This window comes from Tachyglossus aculeatus, chromosome 9 (genome assembly GCF_015852505.1).
Source record: "Tachyglossus aculeatus isolate mTacAcu1 chromosome 9, mTacAcu1.pri, whole genome shotgun sequence".
In the NCBI taxonomy this organism is placed as follows: Eukaryota; Metazoa; Chordata; class Mammalia; order Monotremata; family Tachyglossidae; genus Tachyglossus; species Tachyglossus aculeatus.
In genome coordinates this window covers 33,709,597-33,726,899 of record NC_052074.1, presented here as the reverse complement: position 1 = coordinate 33,726,899, position 17,303 = coordinate 33,709,597, and the positions used below count along the sequence as shown (strand labels likewise).

At 45.2% G+C, this 17,303-nt stretch overlaps 1 protein-coding gene across 2 annotated transcripts in view; it reads right to left on the bottom strand.

Moving 5' to 3' along the window:
* The window catches only part of LDAH (lipid droplet associated hydrolase), a 209,495-nt gene that overhangs the window by 4,530 nt on the left and 187,662 nt on the right, over nt 1–17,303 (bottom strand). The gene's annotated exons all lie outside the window — the stretch shown is intronic.

Genomic DNA, 17,303 nt, shown 5'->3' with positions numbered 1-17,303 from the left:
GTCAGTTTGTCAAACCCATCAATTACCTAAGAGTCCTGCTTGACAAGCAGGGAATTGTGCATATTCAAACACAGGGTTCCTCACACCTCTTTACATTAAGAAGACTTTCAGTCTTTTAGACTGTGAGCCCACTGTTGGGTAGGGACTGTCTCTATATGTTTCCAATTTGTACTTCCCAAGCGCTTAGTACAGCGCTCTGCACATAGTAAGCGCTCAATAAATACGATTGATGATGATTAAGAAGACTTTGTTGACTATATTAACAGGAAGACCTAGCCTCCGTGGGATTTATACAGACCCTATTGAAAGGCAAGAGGAACAATTCTAATGACATTCTCTCTCCATCCTCCACATCATTCAAGCCTGCAATCTTGACATTATCCTACAAGCCTCCCTCTCTTCAACCCCCGTATTCAGTGTGTTACCAAAATCTGCCAGTACTTTTTCCAGGATATTCCACGATCCACCCTTCTCGCCACCTAAATGGCTACTAAGCTGGTCCAGGCACTTGCACTATACTGATTTGACAACTGAGGTATCCTCCCTCACTGATCCTTCTGCCTTCAGTCTCTCCTCTCTCCAGCATGTACTTTCTTTTGCTGCTCAGATGGTTTTCTAAAACATCATTCTGCACTCACCTCCCCACTTCTCCAAAACTTTCAGCGGTTACCCATTTCTCTTTGATTCAAGCAGAAGCTTCTGATCATTGGCTTCAAGTCACTCTATCAGCTCTCACTCTCTTACCCATCCACTCTCTTCTCCCACTACACCCACCTCAAACCCATCACCCCTCCAAGCTAACCTGCTCACTGTGCTTCATTCTCATCTCTCCTGCTGACAACCTCTTGGTCATACCATCCCCCTACATATCCAACAGACTACTGGTCTTTCAGTCTTCAAAGTCCTTCTGAAATTACATCTCCTGGAGACCTTCTTCAATTTATCGCTAATTTCCCCACCTTATATGTCAATTGTCACTTCAGTCCTTCCATGTCTTCTAAGCATTTCATTACACATAATTCCCCATAGCGCTTATGTATGTACTCTAATAATAACCACAATAATAATAATAAAGATAATGATAATATTTCAGTACTTAGTTCATTCATTCAATCGTATTTATTGAGCACTTACTTTGTGCACAGCACTGTACTAAGCGCTTGGGAAGTACAAGTTGGCAACATATAGAGACAGTCCCTACCCAACAGTGGGCTCACAGTCTAGAAGGGGGAGACAGAGAACAAAACAAAACATATTATTAGAATAAAATAAATAGAATAAATATGTACAAGTAAAATAAATAAATTATTTATTTATTTATTTATCATACTTAGTATATGTCAAGAACCATACTTAGCGCTGTGGTAGATATAAGATAACACACACACACACGGTCATTATATGTATTTTACATGTATATAGGTAAAATCGAGGAAAAAATTGTTTCTACTTGTTTCTGTCAAGAGACTTTTGTAATAAAATAATGGGTTGTGGTTCCCTTCTAAAAAGAACATTGACTTTTTCGTTGCTTTTAAGATTTGATTCAGAGCCCCTACTTTCCTCATCCCTTTTCAGAGTCGCACCTGGAAGAGGGAGAGTCAAGCAGAGGCCTACCCATTCCATTCCTAGCTTGGGGAAGTGGCTAGCAAGTGGAAGACAATCTACTACAAGCTAAAACTCCCCTGTGCTGGGCAGCAGCAGCACGGGAGAGAGTCGAAGGTGGAGACTCAAGTTTACTGCCTGGAAGGAGGCAATGGTAAACCACTTCCGTATTTTTACCAAGAAGACCCTGTGGATCCACTACCACAATGACTGCAGATGGAGGTGGGGCGTTCCGGGAGAGATGTGTCCATGGCATCGCTATGGGTCGGACACGACTCGACAGCATAAGACAACAACAACTTTCCTCTTGTCATTGCCTTCACACATTCTGGCCTTTGAAACCAGGATACGAAGAGCAGGTTCCTGCTACCTTGGGGGTGTCCTCTGTCCGTTCTTCTGAATGGTTGTCAGTAGCCCTGATGGAGATGCTGGCCCTCCCAGCTGCCATGTGTGGAGAGCTTTACGTCTCTGGACTTTAGTGCTCCGCTGATGCCCAAACGATGACTGTCAGTCAATCTTCCAAAAAGCCCCACTTGCCCCCTTATAGTAACTGTCTCCCCTCCCGCCCATCCCTCCTTTCCGATTAGTACTCTGAAAGGACACGGCTCAAGTGCAGAATGACGTGGGCTTCAGTTCTGAATTGCTAATGAAGATTTTGTACCAATCAGTCAACAGTATTTGGTGAACACCTGCTGAGTGCTAAAATTTAGGAATAAAATAATTCCCCCTCCAGACCGTAAGCTCGTTGTGGCAGGGAATGTGTCTGTTACATCATTGTTTTGTACAGTGCTCTACACATAGTAAGGGCTCAATAAATATCACTGATTGATTGATGGAGGTTTATTTCTCTTTCTCTCCTTAAAGTATAAAATAACAATTCATACTTAAAAGTTTACATTTAACTGGATTGCTTTTCAAAATTAGAAAAAGCACCCTCACGTTTTTCAGGGAAAACTTGGAGAATAGTGAGAGAGGATAGCCATAAAGCTTTGAACTAAGGTACTGGATCTGCCGACTCTGAAACCCATGAACGTTTATTCTTTCCACGATGAGATTGCATATACTCATCAGCGTGGGTTGGGGTGAGTTATTCATTCATTCAATCGTATTTATTGAGCGCTTACTGTGTGCAGAGCACTGTACTAAGCGCTTGGGAAGTACAAGTTGGCAACGTATAGAGACAGTCCCTACCCAACAGTGGGCTCACAGTCTAGAAGGGAGAGACAGAGAACAAAACCAAACATATTAACAAAATAAAATAAATAGAATAGATATGTACAAGTAAAATAAATAAATAAATAAATAGAGTAATAAATATGTACAAACATATATACATATATACAGGTGCTGTCGGGAAGGGAAGGAGGTAAGACGGTGGGGATGGAGAGGGGGAGGAGGGGGAGAGGAAGGAGGGGGCTCAGTCTGGGAAGGCCTCCTGGAGGAGGTGAGCTCTCAGTAGGGCCTTGAAGGGAGGAAGAGAGCTAGCTTGGCGGATTTGGGGAGGGAGGGCATTCCAGGCCAGGGGGATGAAGTGGGCTGGAGGTCGACGGCGGGACAGGCGAGAACGAGGCACGGTGAGGAGATTAGCGGCAGAAGAGCGGAGAGTGCAGGCTGGGCTGTAGAAGGAGAGAAGGGAGGTGAAGTAGGAGGGGGCGAGGTGATGGAGAGCCTTGAAGCCGAGGGTGAGGAGTTGACTGGTAGCCACTGGAGATTTTTGAGGAGGGGAGTAACACGCCCACAGCGTTTCTGCACAAAGACGATCGGGCAGCGGCGTGAAGTATGGATTGAAGTGGGGAGAGACAGGAGGATGGGAGATCGGAGAGGAGGCTGATGCAGTAATCCAGTCAGGATAGGATGAGAGCTTGAATGAGCAGGGTAGCGGTTTGGATGGAGAGGAAAGGGTGGATCTTGGCAATGTTGCGGAGGTGAGACCAGCAGGTTTTGGTGACAGATTGGATGTGAGGGGTGAATGAGAGAGCGGAGTCGAGAATGACACCAAGTCTGCGGGCTTGTGAGACGGGAAGGATGGTAGTGCTGTCTACAGTGACGGGAAAGTCAGGGAGAGGGCAGGGTTTGGGAGGGAAGATAAGGAGTTCAGTCTTGGACATGTTGAGTTTTAGATGGTGGGCAGACATCCAGATGGAGATGTCCTGAAGGCAGGAGGAGATGCGAGCCTGGAGAGAGGGGGAGAGAGCAGGGGCAGAGATGTAGATCCGGGTGTCATCAGTGTAGAGATGATAGTTGAAGCTGTGGGAGCGAATGAGTTCACCAAGGGAGTGAGTGTAGATAGAGAACAGAAGGGGACCAAGAACTTACCCTTGAGGAACCCCTACAGTAAGGGGATGGGAGGGGGAGGAGGAGCCTGCAAAAGAGCCTGAGAATGAATGGCCGGAGAGATAAGAGGAGAACCAGGAGAGGACGGAGTCTGTGAAGCCAAGGTTGGATAGTATGTTGAGGGGAAGGGGGTGGTCCACAGTGTCGAAGGCAGCTGAGAGGTCGAGGAGGATTAAGATAGAGTAGGAGCCGTTGGATTTGGCAAGCAGGAGGTCATTGATGACCTTTGAGAGGGCAGTTTCCGTGGAATGTAGGGGACGGAAGCCAGACTGGAGGGGGTCGAGGAGAGAGTTAGAGAAATGACGACTCCAGGTTTCTTCCTCCCACTCAGACTCTCACACAGCAGGCAGGTTGTGGATCCAGGATTAGAACCCAGGCCCTTCTGACTCCCAGGCCCATATTCTATCCACTAGATTACCCTATTTCTCAGCTTCTCAGCATCAACCCAACAACCACCTTAAGTGAAATTTCAGCACTTTTGTCCTTGGGGGCAGGGATCACTCTACCAACTCTATCATGTAGTACTATCCCACGTGCTTAGTACAGTGCTTTGCACACAGTAAACACAAAATAAATACCACTGATTGATTGACGGATTAAAGCATGGCTACCAGTGTCAGTGGGATTAATGTCTGATGACAAAAGAATAAATCAGGCTCACCAGAATTGGCTAAACAAACATTAGTGGGTCCAAGAGATCAGTTTCAGGTTGAAATAAATTGCATTCCTGAGGAACAGATTTTCAAGATTTGTAGGGTCACGACCCCAAAATGCACTTTCTCTATAAGGTCCAAAGAAAGATGCTCCACTCTAATATAGACACTACCACTAGGCATTGATACTCACGGAGTTCTGAGAGATTCTTCTAGGAACAAACACTGAGGGACAAAAGCGGTATAAGAGACAAGGCCCGACCGATAAATTAAAAACATTTAACACCTCCCCACATTCCTGCTGGGGTATGGGCACAGCCCCCACTTTGTTCCGCTTGGAGAGATCACATTTCACCTCCAAACAAGAGAAGCAGGGTGGCACAGTGGATAGAGCACAGGGGAGTCATTTGTTTGCTATGTAACCTTGGGCAAGTCACTTCACTTCTCTGTGCCTCCGTTACTTCATCTGTAAAATGGGGATCAAGGCTGTGAGCCCCACCTGGGACAGGGATTGTGTCCAACCCGACCTCCTTGTATCCACCCCAGTGCTTATTACAGTGCCTGGCACATAGTAAGCGCTTAACCAATATTATAATTATTACTGTTATTCAGGCTGGAAGACTCCCCTCATGATGCCCTTGGAGACTTTTTCAGCTGTGGCAATAGCGAACTGAAGAATCTAGGACCTGTGACAGTCCATTTGGGCAGAATCCCAGGCCAACCATGGACATATCATGGCTTGGTGGAAAGAGCCCGAGCTTGGGAGTCAGAAGTTGGGGGTTCTAATCCCAGTTCCACCACTTGCCAGCTGTGTGACTTTGGGCAAGTCACTTAACTTCTCTGTTCATCTGTAAAATGGAGATTAAGACAGTGAGCCCCACGTGGGACAACCAGATTACTGTGCGTCTACCCCAGCGCTTAGAACAGTGCTTGGCACATAGTAAGCGCTTAACAACTACCATTATTATTATTATTATTGTTATTATATCAATTCCCCATTTGTGGGAAGTGTTGGCTACCACCTCTGGCCCATGCAGCCCCAACTCGACACTCTCTGCAAGGGCCCCTGGAGGCCGAACCAGGGGCAGGGTGGAGGAGGGACGGACTTCCAAGCCGAACTGGGAAGGTGAAGGGGTTAAGAAGCACGGGCTCAGGAGTCAGAGGACCCGAGTTCTAAGGTCGGCTCTGCCGCTCATCTGCTGGGTTACCCTGGGCAAATCGCTTCACTGCTCTGTGCCTCAACTGAAAAATGGGGATTCGATAACCGTTCTCCCTCCTGCTTAGACCACGAGCCCGTGTGGGACAGGGACTGCGTCCGACCTGATTAACTTGTATCTACCCCAGTGTTTAGAAACAGTAACTGACACGTAGTAAATGCTTAACAAATGCCATGCGATAAAAGGGGTGGGGGGGATATAGAAGGGTAGGGGAAAGGAAGGAAAGATGAAGGGAAAGGAAGTCACTACGTCTCTACCGCCTGTGCCCCAGAGATTGTGGATCAGCCACCCCTGGACTAGGGAAGCGGAGCCCACACTTTAAACCATGTGGCTTGTTTTCGATAGTCACCGTCTGAAACACGATTGAAATGAAACCATTCGAGCTGCAGTAACGAGAAGGAAAGTCGATCTTGTTTTGTTTGCCGAAGGTGCACTTTCTATGCTCCTGTGAGCAGGACATTTGCATGTTAAAATGCTTTGTGTGCCAAAACCCCCAGACCACTCTCTGCAACTTTCCTTCGTTTCAACTCTGCACCTCAGGGGTGTGGAGTCCAAAAAGGATGTGGAGGCAGCCAAGAAAAGAGGTGTTCTTGGCTCCCCAAAGCACTTTACACCTATTCAAGAAAGAGGACTTGGAAATGTTCCCTCCAAACTACAGGCATGTAATTCACCCCTGCTATGGGGCTGGGTTGGGGGGAGGCCGGGGCTTTGTAGTATCCACTTAACCAGCGCTTTACCTCAGCAGGTCGTAGACCCCTTGGGCTCTCTTTGGGAATAATTACAAAACTACCACGAGCTGACACCGAGGCTGGGTTGGAAGACCGACCTGTAGCTCACACCAGCTGTTTCAATAAGATTGGGCCAAAGTTGGTCACACCAGTTTGGGATTTCCCTCTTAAGGGAGTTTAGGATGATGTGACTCCAAGTTTACAATCCTAGTCGCAATTCACCTTTCCGTGCACGGGGGTTTCTTTGCCCCCCGGGCACTCTGATAAACATCCCCAAAGAGCTCCGAGACTCTTGAGTGATGCAATTCTCCGTAACCTGGTTACGGGCCTGCCGCTGGGCTGTGATCTGGAAAAGCCAGGCTGTCACCCTGCAGTCAATGCCAGCCTCCGGGATGTTGCACTGGCCTAGAACAGGACCCTGAGGGGAACTCTGGGCAACACCAGTGAGGCCTGTCTCGGAACTAATGATGGTATTTGTTAACCTCAGGTAATTAGGTTGTCCCATGTGGGCCTCACAATCTTAATCTCCATTTTACAGATGAGTTAACTGAGGCACAGAGAAGTTAAGTAACATGCCCAAAGTCACACAGCTGACAAGTGGTGGAGCCAGAATTAGAACCCACCACCTCTGATTCCCAAGCCCGTGCTCTTTCCACTAAGCTCCTCTGAAGCATCGTAAGGACCCTGGGAAATTGTCTTAAAGGTCACTCCCAAAAGTTTCAAACTGTTGCAGGCCCCTGTATGCTTTGGGGACACTTACAGATGAGTTAACTGAGGCACAGAGAGGTTAAGTAACATGCCCAAAGTCACACAGCTGACAAGTGGTGGCGCCAGAATTAGAACCCACAACCTCAGATTCCCAAGCCCGTGCTCTTTCCTCTAAGCCATTATGCTTCTCTGAAGCATCGTAAGGACCCTGGGAAATTGTCTTAAAGGTCACTCCCAAAAGTTTCAAACCGTTGCAGGCCCCTGTATGCTTTGGGGACACTTACAGATGAGTTAACTGAGGCACAGAGAAGTAACATGCCCAAAGTCACACAGCTGACAAGTGGTGGCGCCAGAATTAGAACCCACAACCTCGGATTCCCAAGCCCGTGCTCTTTCCACTAAGCCATTATGCTCCTCTGAAGCATCGTAAGGACCCTGGGAAATTGTCTTAAAGGTCACTCCCAAAAGTTTCAAACTGTTGCAGGCCCCTGTATGCTGTGGGGACACTTGGATGAATCATCATCAGTCACCATCGATGGTACTTACTGAGCGTTTACTGTGTACAGAGCACTGTACTAAATGCTAGGGAGAGCATTACAACACTACAACACTACAAGAGTTGAGACATGTCCCCCACCCACAGTGAGCTTACAGTGTAGAGGGGGACCCCCAAATGAGAAGGCCCAGAAGACAAAATTTGAGCCACTTATCGTCTTGGAAGACCACTCTTTGGACCCGTGTGTGTGTTGGTGTTGGAGGGTGTGGATATACTGTTGAAAAGACCTATTTTTAACAACAACCCATTTTACACTGAGGCCACGTGAAAAATGGCCTTTCATTAGGGCGATGCATTTGCCACTTAAAGCGCCGGGCTCTTGGGCCTTCTGATATTCCTGAAAATTATCCCCAAGGAGACCAACCCTACCCTCAACTGCTGCCCACAAAGTTGGCCTGATTGCAGTTAGCCTTCTCCCAGTAGTCTCTTGCTGAACCATATTACTTCAGATCATGCTTGTCTACACCCTAAAAACTTTCTCTCCGCCTTCCTGGACAGCTGATACTCCCACCATTCCCAACCCCACGGTACCTATGTTCATATCTTTAAATTATATGTTATGTTATTGAACTATTCATATTAATGTCAGCCTCCCCCTCTAGACTGTTAGCTTGTTATGGGCAGGGAACGTGTCTGCTCATTTTGTTGTATTGGGCTCTCCCAAGCACTTAGTACAGTGTCCTGCACATAGTAAGCTCTCAATAAATATGACTGAATCCACTGTGATTCAGAGAGTGTGTGGTAAGCAACATTCTTTGGTTCCTTTTTCCTGTAGGATTCATATTCTGAAAGAGAACTGTATGAGACAAGGGCTCTGTCCGACCTCATTATCTCCTACCTACCCTAGTGCTTACTGAATGCATGTGTGTATGAACTTTGGCAAATACTCCATTTTTCTGAGTTACCTTTTCTTATTTGTAGATAATTTTTATCAATTTATTTTGGAAATCGGAAGATCAATTGTTTATCAACTCTGTGTTGGCCCTGCAAAGGCCTGGAGATGTCCTGTCAACCTGACATACATCACTGAAATGAATGAGGGGCACATAGTAATAATGATAATAATAATAACAACAATTAATAAGCTGTGGTATTTGTTAATTGCTTAACTCTGTACCAAGCACTGTGCTAAGCACTGGGGTAGAGACAAAGCAATCAGATCACACACAGTTTCTGTTCCCACATGGGGCTCACAATCTAAGTAAGGGGGGAGGAAGAGCAGGAATTTAACACCACTTTATAGATGAGGAATCTGACACGTGGGACAACTTGATCACCTTGTAACCTCCCCAGAGCTTAGAACAGTGCTTTGCACATAGTAAGCGCTTAATAAATGTCATTATTATTATTATGTAACTTGGCCAAGATCATCTGGCAAGCAAGTGGCAGAGCCAGAACGGAAACTCAGGTCTGTTGATTCTCCATCCTGCTCTCTTAATACTAATCAATGTGCACTTTCTACTAGTCAATGCTGCTTCTCTCACAGAGACCCAACTCAGGGTTTGCCTCACTGAGGAACCCTAAACCTCCAGGAATTTGGTTCTGCCCTTGAACTAGAAAGAAGGTGCTACTGAATCAGTCAACCAGTGGTATTTACTGAATGCTTACTGTGTCCAGTGCACCGTACTTAGCATTTAAGAGAAGAGAACCTCCACCATTGCTTCCTCTGCTTCAAATTTGTGATGGAAATACAGCCAATGTATCAGAAAACAGAACCCAACCGGTCGAGATAGCGTGGTGTTAAGCTCCCGGAGAACAAGGGCTGACGTGGGATGCTCTGTGACGCCACAACCCAACAAAAAATTCCAAAGAGAACAATGCATGGTCTTCCTCTGTAGCTACGGCAACACCACCCAGAATGGCTCAATGGAAGGGACTCAGATGAAAAAAAGGATTGGTAGGAAATCTGGAAATTTGTCTTTCACCACCTTGCAGCTAGCTCCTCGTGATCTTAGCCAAAGGGATGCCTTTCAGTCAATGAAGCCCAAGCCAGATTTTTTTTTTGCTGAAGAACCCCAAAGACCCAAACCCAAGGTTATGATTTGATTATTAAGCTCTCAAGCCCAAACTACACCCATCGATGTAACTTTTTTCAGCAACAAATGACTCAATCTGAAATAAAAATATATTAAAAACACCGCGATGCTTCAAAGTTAATATCTGGTCAGGGGTGCAATCCTCCTATATGCCCTTCTCTTTGATCTGAATTATTTTCTGGCTGCGGAAACACAAATACAAAAAAAAAACTTTGCTGAGAAACGAATGAATGAATCAATCACTGGTATTTACTGAGCGCTTATTCTGTAATAATAATAGTAATGATACTACTACTACAACTACTACTACTACTACTACTACTAATAATAATAATAATTGTGGTTTTTGTTAAGGGCTTACTATGTGCTAGGCACTGTACTAAGTGTTGGGGTAGATACAAGCTAATTGGGTTGGACAGTCCCTGTCTCACATAGGGTTCCCATTTTACAGATGAGGTAACCAAGGCACAGAGAGGCAAAGTGACTTACCCAGGTCCACACAGAGGACAAATAGTGGAGCCAGGATTAGATCTCAGGACCTTCTGTCTCCCAGGGACGTGCTCTATCCACTGGGCCATGCTGCTTCCTCTTAGAGTATTTGCACAACAAAAGTACTTCTTCTTTCCTTTAAGCTACGTGGCAATTTAGAGCAATTTTATTTTGTTCCCTGCAAATCTGTGACCTTTTTCCTCAGGCTCTATGTGGTAACACTCAAGTCCCGAATGGGGGTGAAGCCAAAAGCTCCTTCAAGCCCCCAGGACATCATCAACAGCATGTAAAAATGCATCTGTGGTGTCGTAACCCAACCTAACTGTCAAGGTGTCTAGAGCTGCTTTTCGATGAGGAGGCGCTGGAGTCCAGCTGGCACGGTGCTAGGGATAGAGCGCAATTACAGAACTGGCTTTGAAATATTGTGGAATCCTTCCCCATTATACAAGAAAAATAGAAGGAGATAAATTAATTGGGACACTTAAATAACACCCTTCATCATCAATCGTATTCATTAAGCGCTTACTGTGTGCAGAGCACTGTACTAAGCACTTAGCACTAACCCAAAATACCCAAGTACCCAAGTTTCCCAGAGGAATATAATCTTATCGTACGAACGGGGACGATATAATCAAAGAGCTCCCCAGGAGTGGGCTGAGGATTAATAGCTATGTTTCTTTGAGAAGATCAACTTTCGAGTAAGACTATATCCATTTCCTTCCACATACAACCTGGGGCTGGAAACAGAAGGACCAAGGGAAATAATTTAGAAACAAACAGCACCTCTGTCCTTCGGTTCGGAATTAATCTTGATTAAAGATGACTACTTAATATTCACGGCTATTTTTGGAAACCTTAAACTGAGAAGCGGTGTGGCCTAGTGGATGGAGCCCAGCCCTTAGAGTCCGAAGTCTTGTGTTGGACCCTGGCTCCGCTATTTGCCTACTTTGTGACCTGAGCCTCAGTTTCCTCATCTGTAAATTGGGAATTAAATACCTGTTCACCCTCCTATTCAGACTATGAACCCCAGGTGTGATGGGGACAGTGTCTGACCAGATTATCTTGTATCTTCTTCAGAGCTTACTGTAGTGCTTGGCACTTAGTAAGCACTTAATAAATACCACAATTTTTATCCATGCGCTTCTCGGGGCCCTTTGGAAATGCAGATCTACTCCTTGAAATTTTTAGCAAAATAATGCAGCCCTGCCTTTTATGAAGTTCTGAAGAGTCCTTCATAAACCCTACACTAATATTTGCCAATGAAACCGCCATTACTCTTTTACGAGCCCACGGATCAGGGCGGTTCCTGATTTTTTTGGGCCCACCTTGAGTCCTCCCAGTAAATGAGGAGCGTAATTTCCCGAAAGCATTCATAAGCTGGAATGAGCACAGCATTTGACAAAGTTTCTGAGGCCCAGAGTAATTTCTAGGCCATTTGTCTGCTGGGTGAGGACACAAGGACGGATCAAGATTAAGTAAGACAAGGAATGCGGATGCCTCAGACAATACTTACAAACCAAACCGTATTAGAAGTTCTTTGAAGAATGGCTACCACTCCACTCCTTTTGGCATTTCTTTCTCACCACTGCTCCTCTAGAGGAACCGGTAAGAAAATAATGCCACTCTGACCGAAGAGAAGAAAACTTCAGAAACATAGCCAGGGGCGGAATAGGCGGACCAAAAGAACTGGCTGTCGACACGAGACAGAATCTGGACATTGTCTGAGAAAAATCTGAAAACAGGGAAGGCGTTAGAGCCAGATTTTCTCCAACGTAGGAAGCTCTCAGAGGCTGCGATGTCGAAACGTGGAGCCCCAAATCAACAGCTAAATAACTCCCGACTGCAAATGCCACGGAGAAACCCAACTTGAAGAATGAATCATGGAAAAACCTTCTGTGAGGTACTTGCTTTGGAAGTTCAATGTTTTCTGGACTCAAAGAAACTGCCCAACAGTTGTACAAATACTCCAATTCCAAAAAGAACTGGCTTTTGAATCTCCGGGCTGCCAAAAGAGAGTTCCTTCCAACTGGATATGAGAGTGAAAGTTCCTGCCATGAGGAAGTAACAAGGTAGAAGAAATCGATATCTCTGGACATAAGAGAATCCTGGATCTGGAAAGTCAGTTTGGGACTAATTACTTTGGCATAATCCTATTTCCTTGGCTGCATAAGCAAGGAGAGAGGGAAGAGGGAAAGCATTTATCAGGGTGTCAGAAATCTGGATGAAGAATTGGTCCATCTTCAATACCTTTTTTTTTTTTAAATGAGGGCCTGGACCTGAAGAAGACTAGCACTGAGTCAATCTATAGAGGAAGCAAAAATAGGTGGCCCAATTAAGGCTTTCGTCTAATTATGAAAATGTTTTGGTATCCATTGAACGATGGAAGAAAAATATAAGCAACAGCAGAAGTGGACAGACCACCAGTGGCAACCCCTGTTAATCACCTAGCAGTAAGGGAGGGCTCATCACGTAGATTTTTTTAGCCAAGACCAGACCCCCATCAGCTCAGTCAGTCAAGTCAACTACATTTATTGAGCACTTACTGTGTGCAGAGCACTGTACTCAGCGCTTTGGAGAATACAATATAGCAATAAACAGGCACATCCCCTGCCCACGCCTTGCTTACAGTTAGATCTGTTCCATGAAGAGCTTGTTTGTGGAGGCTCGGGAAAAGGGGAGGATGATTTTCTGAGCCCCTATCCCTCCTCTTCTGCCAACTGTTCTCCCCCCGATTCGGGGACCCCAACTTTGTGTCTTTGGAGGATGATGACTACCCTGGGATGAAAGGGGCTGAGGCAGCATCAGCAATAGCAGGCTCCACCTCGTTGGAAGAATAAAAATAGATTTATATTTATAAAAATACTGTTTTAAATAGAGGGGAATTCAGGGAGACTGGGGAGACAGGGTAGAGAAGAGGGACCAGGAAAAGGCTGCAGAACAGGGAGGACTAGGCTATCCCTAGGAAGCCTAGGAAGTTTCTAGACTGGAAGCTCATTATTTCATTATTTCATTATTTCATTATTACGTGCTAAACACTGTAATAAGCACTGGGGTAGATACAAGATAATCGGGTTGGACACAGTCCATGTCCCACCTGGAGATCACAGTCTTAAATCCCATTTTCCAGCTGAGGTACCTGAGGCACAGAGAAGTTAAGTAACTTGCTCAAGGTCACGCAGTGGGCAACTGGCAGAGATGGGATTAGAACCCAGGTCCTTTGATGCCTAGGCCTGTGCTCTATCCAGTAGACCACGTTGCTTCCCTAAACCATGTGGGTAGACAACATATCTGCTAGGTTTGGTGTACTGTACCCCCCCAGCACTTAGTACAGTGCTCTTCACATAATAAGTACTCAATAAATAGTATTGATTGACTGAAGAAATGGGGCAGAGTTACTTGGGTATATCCAAAAAGAAGTGATTTCTACTTGTCTACAGACATAAATCTAATTTATTCGGCTTAGATTCTGCAATATTCTAACATAATCTATTTAGAAGCTTTCCTGGATAGTGGTTGGCCACAGAGTGAAAAAAATAATCATTTCTTTAAAGCTAAGTTAATCATTTCTTTTAATATAAACTAATTGTTAAGTATTTCAGAATATATCTGAAGCCTAACATTGAGCAGCAGTCAACTACTCCTACTCCTACTAGTGGTATTTGTTAAGCACTTAGTATATGTCAACCACTGTAGAAAGTTCTCGGGGTAGACATAATACAATCAGTAGAGAGTTTCTATCCCATCTGGGGCTCACAGTCTAAGGGGGAAGGGAGAACAGGTATATAAATCCCCATTTCACAGTTGAGGAAACCAAGGCACAGAAAAGTGAAGTGACTTGCCCAAGTTCACACAGCAGGTTAAGTGGTGGAGTCAATATTAGAACCCAGGTCCTCTGACTCCCAGGGCACTAGGCCACACAAAAGGAATGATTTCACTTTTCCTGGGTAAACAGGAAAAAAATGGGTATCATTTTGTACACAGTTCATCCAATTTTGGTCGATTTATGAACAAATTTTTCAAATTTTTTCTGGCTGGGTACAGAGAAGGAAAAGGTGATGGCCATTAACTATGTCTATTTTGGAGTAAGTTGAAAATCTCACCACTTTTTTTCTGGGATTAAATTATTTCAATCAGACGAACTCAGATGAGGGAAATCAAGATTGGTTGCCCAGGCGGTCCTCATTGTGGATGAGAGAGGAAACTGAGCACATATGTCGGCACTGAACTGCTGTTGGCTAAACCAAGATTTAACATTGTTTTTGGAGGATCAAATTAAATGAATCAAGCATTGCTTACGATTGTGAAATTTTTGTCATTGGAGAGCCTTCGCTTTTCTCCATTCTTGATATTTTGCATTTTCACATTTTGAAATGCAGGTGGTCCTTTCATTCATTTAATCATATTTATTGAGCACTTACTGTGTGCAGAGCACTGTACTAAGCACTTGGGAAGTACAAGTTGACAACATATAGAGACGGTCCCTACCCAACAACGGGCTCACAGTCCTTGGACTTACGACACACTGAATTCCTTAAAACGATGTCTAAAGTCAAAATGTTGTTATGGTGGGGATAATAATAATAATTATGAGGAAGGAGAGCATTCCAGCCCTGAAGCAGGATGTGGGAGAGAGGGCAGTGGCAAGATAGATGAGATGGAGATACGGTGAGAAGGTTAGCATCAGAGGAGCAAAGTGTGACATTTGGGTTGTAGTAGGAGAGTAGCGAGGAGAGGAAGGAGGGGGCAAGGTGATTGGCTGAAAGTTAATGGTGACGAGTTTCTGTTTCGACGTGGAGGTGGATGGGCGATCACTGCGGGTCCTTGAGGAGTGGGGAAATGAACGTTTTTGTACAAAAATGACCTGGGCAGCAGAATGAAGTATGGACTGGAGTGGGGAGGGACAGGAGTGTGGGAGGTCAGGATGCAGTAATCAAGGCGGGGCAGGATAAGTGGATTAATGCGGTAACATTCGGATGGGAAGGAAAGGGAGGACTTTAGCAATGTTGCGAAGGTCAAACCGACAAGATTCGGTGATGGATTGTACAGATTTATTACTCTATTTATTTTACTTGTACAAATTTTCTATTCTATTTATTTTGTTAATGATGTGCATCTAGCTTTACTTCTATTTATTCTGATGATTTGACACCTGTCCACATGTTTTGTTTTGTTGCCTGTCTCCCCCTTCTAGACTGTGAGCCCGTTGTTGGGTAGGGACCAATATGTTGCCAACTTGTACTTCCCAAGTGCTTAGCACAGTGCTCTGCACACAGTAAGCGCTCAATATATACGATTGAATGAATGAATACGTAGGTTGAAAGAGCAAGGAGTCAAGGATAACGCCAAAGTACGAGACAGGAAGGACTGGTGGTAAAATGGTGATGGGAAAGCCGGGGGGCGGACAGGGTTTGGGTGGGAAGATAAGGAGTTCTGCTTTAGACACGTTAAGTTTTATGTGATGGGAGGACATACAAGTAGACGAAGCACTGTTCTAAGCACCGGGGGGTATACAAAATGATCAGATAGTCCCACGTGGGGCTCACAGTCTTAATCCCCATTTGACAGATGAGGTAACTGAGGCACAGAGGAGTTAGTGACTTGCCCAAAGTCACACAGCTGACAAGCGGCGGAGCTGGGATTAGAACCCGCGACCTCTGACTCCCAAGCCCAGGCTCTTTCCACTGAGCCACGCTGCTTCTCTTAATAATATAACACTAATATAATGATAATATATATTCAGAACAACTTACACACTTACATATCCAAACATTGCTATAAATGGTTTGGTTGTGAACCACCGCCAGAAACCCTAATTTTACCACGACGAGCCAGAATTGTGTCCTCAGCAATTACAGATGAGGAATACAGCTACACTGATGTATTTACATAGGGCCAGAGAAGGTACATGATAGGTTACCAGACTTTAACTTAACTGGAAATAAAATGTGTCAACCCTCAATCAATCAATCGTATTTATTGAGCACTTACTGTGTGTAGAGCACTGTACTACGCGCTTAGCACTGTACTAAGCGTGGCGGATATCCTCTTACCCCCCTGCCCACTGCCATCTCCCACTCCACCCCTCCACAGTTCCCTGTAAAGTCTCCCTCCCCTTCCACCCTCAGCCTCACAGCATTTATGTACAGAGCCAGAATTTATTTGAATGCCTGTCTCCCTGTCTAGACTGTGAGCTCCCTGCGGGTAGGGAACTTGTCTTCCAACTCTGTTTTTTTAAATGGTATTTGTTAAGCGCTTACTATGTGCCAGGCATTGTACTACATTCTGGGGTAGGTTCAGGGTAGACCCGTCCATGTCCCATATGGAGCTCACAGTCTTAATCCCCATTTTACAGATGAGGTAATTGAGGTACAAAGAGGTTAGGCGACTTGCCCAAGGTCCCACCTCAGACAAGTGTAGCATTCATTCATTCATTCAATCGCATTTATTGAGCGCTTACTGTGTGCAGAGCACTGTACTAAGCGCTTGGGAAGGAGCATGGCCTAGTGGATAGAGCACGTGCTAGGAGTCACAAGGTCATGGGCTCTAATCCGGCTCCACCACTTATCTGCTGTGTGACCCTGGGCAAGTCACTGAACTTCTCTGGGCCTTAGTTACCTCATCTGTAAAACGGGGAGCCCCACCTGGGACAAGGGGCTGTGTCCAGCCCGATTTGCTTGCATCCACCCCAGTGTTTAGTACAGTGTCTGGCACATAGTAGGTGCTTAACAAATACCACAATAATAATGCTTATTATTAAGTGGAGTAGAAGGAATTAGAACCCAGGCCCTTCTGACTCCTAGGCCCGTTCTTTTTCCACTAGGCTTTGTTGCTTCTGTACTCTGTTATACGGTATTCTCTCAAGTGCTTAGTACAGTGCTCCACATATAATAAGCACTTCTTCCCATAGTGGTTTTTAAAACATGTCCCCTGGAGTTCCTGGGGGCTTTGCTCCAACCCCACTTCCAGAGGTAGGTGGCTAA